The sequence below is a fragment of the Pygocentrus nattereri genome, chromosome 15 (assembly GCF_015220715.1).
Source record: "Pygocentrus nattereri isolate fPygNat1 chromosome 15, fPygNat1.pri, whole genome shotgun sequence".
NCBI lineage: Eukaryota > Metazoa > Chordata > Actinopteri > Characiformes > Serrasalmidae > Pygocentrus > Pygocentrus nattereri.
In genome coordinates this window covers 10,457,513-10,463,512 of record NC_051225.1, presented here as the reverse complement: position 1 = coordinate 10,463,512, position 6,000 = coordinate 10,457,513, and positions in this window count along the sequence as shown.

Here is a 6,000-nt window from a genome sequence, read left to right as displayed (position 1 = left end):
GATACATTTTCGATATAATACAACATTCTCACACTTGCACATTCAGCGACAGCCCTGGTGACATTTTCTACTGCAAGGAAAGCGACACTACTCCGCTGTCGCTAGGAGAGGGCGCACTTCTGAGTTTTTCGACATGATTAGAGAGGTAGATGGCGACAAGTCAAAAAGGGTAACTGTGCAACCTACAATTAACTCACCTCTTTCCTTACATCCTAACAAGCTTTAGCAGCATTAAGTCGCGTCTGATCCTCACAACTCCTACTCTGTGGTACAGCAGTCAGTCATATTTTAGTATTAGTGCATTCACAAGAAACAAAAGTGAAAGAAAGAAGTGCGTTTGTCTGAGTTACAGCCCTGATTTAAGCTGAGGAAGCTGTGAAGCATTGGAAAGCGGGAGAGCGCTATCTTTCCAGGCTACGTGTTTTTAGCAGCTGGCTAACTTGAAGCAGCGCTCCGTCACTCCCACAACACGGCAAATCGATGATACTGTAGACCAAACAAGACACAAAAGCACAACTTTCAGTTTAAACGTAGCTAAAATGAGGATTCTGTTTGTCTGGTGTTGATATATTGCAGTTCACCCCTCAAACTACTACAATAGAATAGAGAAATCCAGACATCTGCTAACTGGTGTTTGAGTACGTTGATATGTTCTGATATGAATGTGGTAGGACTGATGGCAGTAAGTGGTGTGATCCATCACTGACGTACTGAGCCAGCTGTTTTAAGTTCATACTAAGCTGACGTTGTTGAGAAACTAAACAGTTTAGCACTGTTAATCTTTTCTTTCTTAAATTATGACTATTACAAAACCTGTGGCCGTGCTTTTCCAGCTGATAAAAACAGCTCACCAGACACTTCTCCCACTGTCCCATGACAGATTTGTGAAATGTTCCACTGTTTGGTGAGTGTTTGTTGTGTTCTGACCATAAATTGCTTCAAACTTGAAAGAAATGATTTGACATGTATTGCGATATCGAATGATATACATTTTGTTTATCATGATAACATTTTTGGCCATATCGCCCAGCTCTACTATGAAGTTGGAATGAATCTTTTAGGCATTACAGCCTAAAACCAGAGTTTAATATGTTGTCTGTCCTGAAATCTGTTTTTGCACATGTGCAGACTGAGAAATACGAAAGAAATCTGAGTAAGAGTTCACATGCACTGAGGAATTATCATCGGATTATTGAGTGCATGTACAAAGTGTGAGGGAAAGGCGCTGGCTTGTGCGACAGCAGTATTGGAGCATTTTGGAGTGAATCAGATCACACTGCTCCATTCCCTGCTCTGCTCCCACTCTGCACCACTCACATTCTCCAAAGTAGATAGCCAGCTAGCTACCTTGCTCACTTTAGCTTGTTGATCTCGTCATTTGATGAGTCATGTCTGTCATTTGAGTAATCTATTGATGATGATATGAAGACAGACACTGCGGTTATACGGTTGCAATAAGACGTCCAGCTTCCCAGCAGTAATATTAGCTGTCTGCCTTCCTTCTGTATTCACCAGCAATGAAGAAAAGTTCCAAAAGTTCCCTACACCTTCAAAAAGCTTCATTTGAAGAGAGTTGTCCTAGTCTTTAAACCAGAAAAGTCTTGTTCTGGACACTACCGCAGCATGGCTGTACAAAGCGAAAAACAATCCCTACAGTGCAAAAACATGAAATGCAATACACACAACATGAATTTTCCACAGTAACATGCAGAATACATTCCTATATATATATATATATATATATATATATATATATATATATATATATATATATATATATATATATATATATATTCATTGTATGAAATTAAATTAAATGCTGAATTCATGTCAGAATCAAATACAATTCACTTTGAAATGTAATGAATGATATTATTTTCCACTGTGCAGTACTTTCAACCGATTTTCCTCATTGAAATGTGTCACGGCTCCCAGTGGCTTAGCAGAGACTAACAAAATTCATTATATTTTGGTGTGTAACGGTGGGGAGCGATGAGGAGGTGGACACATGTGCAAAGACAAGCGAGATTTATTAGGGGCAAATTCAGGGTCATGGTCATAACAGTCCTGGTTCAGGGAGCCAGAACAAAGATAAGGAGGGACAGACATAACACAAACGCACACAGGGAAAAACACACAACAGAGCCGGAAAACAACAAAGGATCAAACACCTCACTTCAAACAATACAAATAATACAAAGACCAACAAACAACTACACAATACACAGGGCTTAAATACAAGAGAGCTAACAAGGGATAACAGGACACAGGAACAATCAGGGGCAGAATAAGAAAATAAGGGGGCTGGACTGGGAAGGAATCAAAACAAAGAAAGCACATGTACTAGACCAAAACAAAAGCCCATGGAAGACTGGGAGGGGTCAATCATGACATGGTGTTAGATCTCAGGAAAAGAAACATTTTGCAGTCTGTAATAAACCTCAATAATGAATAATGCTCAATATGACATGAACTGGCAAACTTTTTTGATTTCAGTGGTCATTTTTTATTTCAAGCTAACTTTAAAACCCTTCCCCTTGAATTTCAGTTCAATTGCCCTGTAAAAGTCCAAATAAGAGTGAATTTAACAATACAAGAATGAATTCAAATCTGTACAACTGAATTTAACATTTTAATACAGAAGTATATACCAATAAATGCAGCACTATGATAACAGATAGTACATATTATAAGTATTATTTCAACGCTGTAAGACTGGAAGACTCAATTTTGCTGTGTACCTTTGCATACTTTCACTCTCCTTGGCTGGAACAGGTGTAGCACATTACTATTTTTGGTTTTAGCTGTCTGGCACAGCATGAGCCTTGTCTGAATTCATACGCTTTACGACAGAAGTCATAAAACCTTCTCATGTTCCCTCCTGTTAAGCATCTACAGAATGCAACTACAGAGTACAGCATCTCAGAAATCTGCTCCTGGTATTAACACCATCGATACTTTCCACCTACATACATGACAGAATGCAGCAGTGAGTGATAGTAACACTACATGTCATTATCACATGCGCTGTCACTGCTGGTGTCAGTTGTAACACGTTATTGCACAGCTTTTTAATGTTCGCTCTGTTTTTGTGTCCTGCTGTATAGCTCAGTGGAGAGATAATTTGCTACGACACACGTCTGTATATGGCTAATTGGTTCAAAGTCAGTTCAAAGAGTATAAAACATTTTAGACTTTTAACTTGGAGTTTCATTTGGACTTCAGACTAAAATCCTTTGCTTTGAGTGATTCTATACCTTAATTATATGTATTTCATCAAAACAAATCCCTAAAACTTAAATAGCACAGCTCTAAATTAAGAAAATAGAGATATACACTACATTTCCAAACATATTCACTCACCCATCCAAATCATCAAATTCAGGTCTTCCAATCACTTCCATGGCCACAGGTGTATAAAACCAAGCACCCAGGCCTGCAGACGGCTTCTACAATCATTAGTGAAAGAATGTGCCGCTCTCAGGAGCTCAGTAAATTCCAGCGTGGTACTGTGATCGGACACCACCTGTGCAACAAGTCCAGCCGTGAAATTTCCTCACGACTAAATATTCCACAGTCAACTGTCAGTGGTATTATAACAAAGTGGAGGTGATTGGGAACGGCAGCAACTCAGCCACGAAGTGGTCGGCCACGTAAAATGATGGAGCGAGGTCAGTGGATGTTGATGCACATAGTGCACAGAGGTTGCCAACTTTCTGCAGAGTCAATCGATACATAACCTCCAAACTTCATGTGGCCTTCAGATTAGCTCAAGAATAGCGTAGAGAGCTTCATGGAATGAGTTTCCATGGCTGAGCAGCTGCATCCAATCCTTACATCACCAAGCAATGTCACTGGACTCTAGATCAGTGGAGACGTGTTCTCTGGAGTGATCAATCACGCTTCTTCATCTGACAATCTGATGGACGAGTCTGGGTTTGGCGGTTGCCAGGAGATTGGTACTTGACTGACTGCATTGTGCCAAGTGTAAGTGTAAGTTATGGTGTGGGGTTGTTTTTCAGGAGTTGGGCTTGGGCCCTTAGTTACAGTGAAAGAAACTCTTAATGCTTCAGCACAGAGAGATTTTGGACAATTTCATGCTCCCAACTTTGTGGGAACAGCCCCTTCCTGTTCCAACGTGACTGCGCACCAGTGCACAAAGCAAGGTCCTTAAAAACATGGATGAGTGAGTTTGGTGTGGAAAATCTTGACTAGCCTGCACAGAGTCCTGACCTCAACCTGATAGAACACCTTTGGTATGAATTAGAGTTGAGACTGCGAGCCAGGCCTCCTCGTCCAACATCAGTGTCTGGCCTCACAAATATGCTTCTGGAAAAATGGTCAAAAATTCCCATAAAGACAGCCTTCCCAGAAGAGTTGAAGCTATTATAGCTGCAAAGGGTGGCCGACATCACATTAAACCCTATGGATTAAGAAGGGGATCTCACTCAATTTGACATGCGTGTGTAGGCAGATGAGCAAATACTTTTGGCAATATAGTGTATGTTTAATGTTTTGTTGCAACAGCAATGATATGCTTACTTCATACAAAATCAGTTAAAAATGGTTGCCAACTTTAGTGGTGCACTTTCAGTTTTATGAATGTTGTATTTTCCATGGACCTGCATATAAACACAATCACAGAATAACCTGGAAAAGCACAAATTAATACATTACCACTTGTCTGCAAGGAGCTGGAGAAGATGTAGAGGAGTAAACACTTGAAAGAAATAGTTTTTAGAGCAAGAAAACAGGCTGCAGTCTAATGGTAGCGTCTAATTTCTCACTGATATGATGTTGGATAATCACATTATTGCAACAGACAGTGATGCTCTGCAGTTTTGACAAGTTCATTACTTAGAGTGGCAGCAAACACATCAAAACAGCATCCATTTTTCAGTTTCATGATTCTTAATTTATACTCACTGTGTCTTAATTATTGAAGTCACTGCTAGTTCAGACATGATGCCCTGTGAGAGGAAGGCTTAAATACATATTTCACTTCATTCGGAAGCATCTGTCTCTGAGTGGAGACAAATAAAGAAGTATGCCACAGCATGTGGTGGAGGCAGTAATACAGCACTGTATTTTATAAAGACAATAATAAACAATACAGTGGGTTTAAAATAACATATAATACAGTAAGTATTACTATACAGTGGCTGTAAAGTAATTTATTTCTATTAACCATAAGATCCCACATGAAGTTACAGTTAGCTTTCAAAGAATAGCACTGGTCGTTTTAACTTGGTCAATTTAACTTGGGCTGAACTACATTAGTACTTAGCAGGTTTATTATTAATTTAATCACGCATATTCATGCTGTCAGCTTTTTGTGGGATGTTAACATTGCTTGAACGATGTGTCACCTGCGCTCGCCACCTAGTAATAGCACCAGAATTTAGCAAATGCTAACAGTGTTCGCATGATGTGTTGGCCCAATTCCTACTACCACTAGCCGCTAACACTGGCAACTCCCGGTTGGATGGAATTTTACCTCCATCTCACACAGATTCAGAACCCAACCTCTGCCAGAAAACAGGCTGATGACCCAGGGTTGAGCATGGATACACCTCCATTAAATGAAGATTTAAAATGTGCACACGGTTATGATCAGGAAGAGCTTTTAAGTGAAGCTTTTCCAGGTTTTTAGGGGCCTATATCATGTAAATCACAGTCCATTCATCTCTTCTTCTTCCTGAGGCCATACAGTTTATCGAGGAAAACCAACCATTTTAAATAAACTGTTTTTGTGATACTCTGCCAAGTTAGACATTTTAGGACACACAGCACCAATTACAAGCTCATTTTTACATTCTACCCATGTAAATTTAACAAAACAAAACGTTCAACATCATTTGGCATCATCTGTGCGTTTGATATTAGTGAACTAATTCTTAACCGCATTGTTTTTAAACGACGAGAATAAGACGGAAAAGACTAGGCTAGGAACATTAGCTATGGTGATTAGTGCTTATCTGTTTTAAACACTTTGGAATT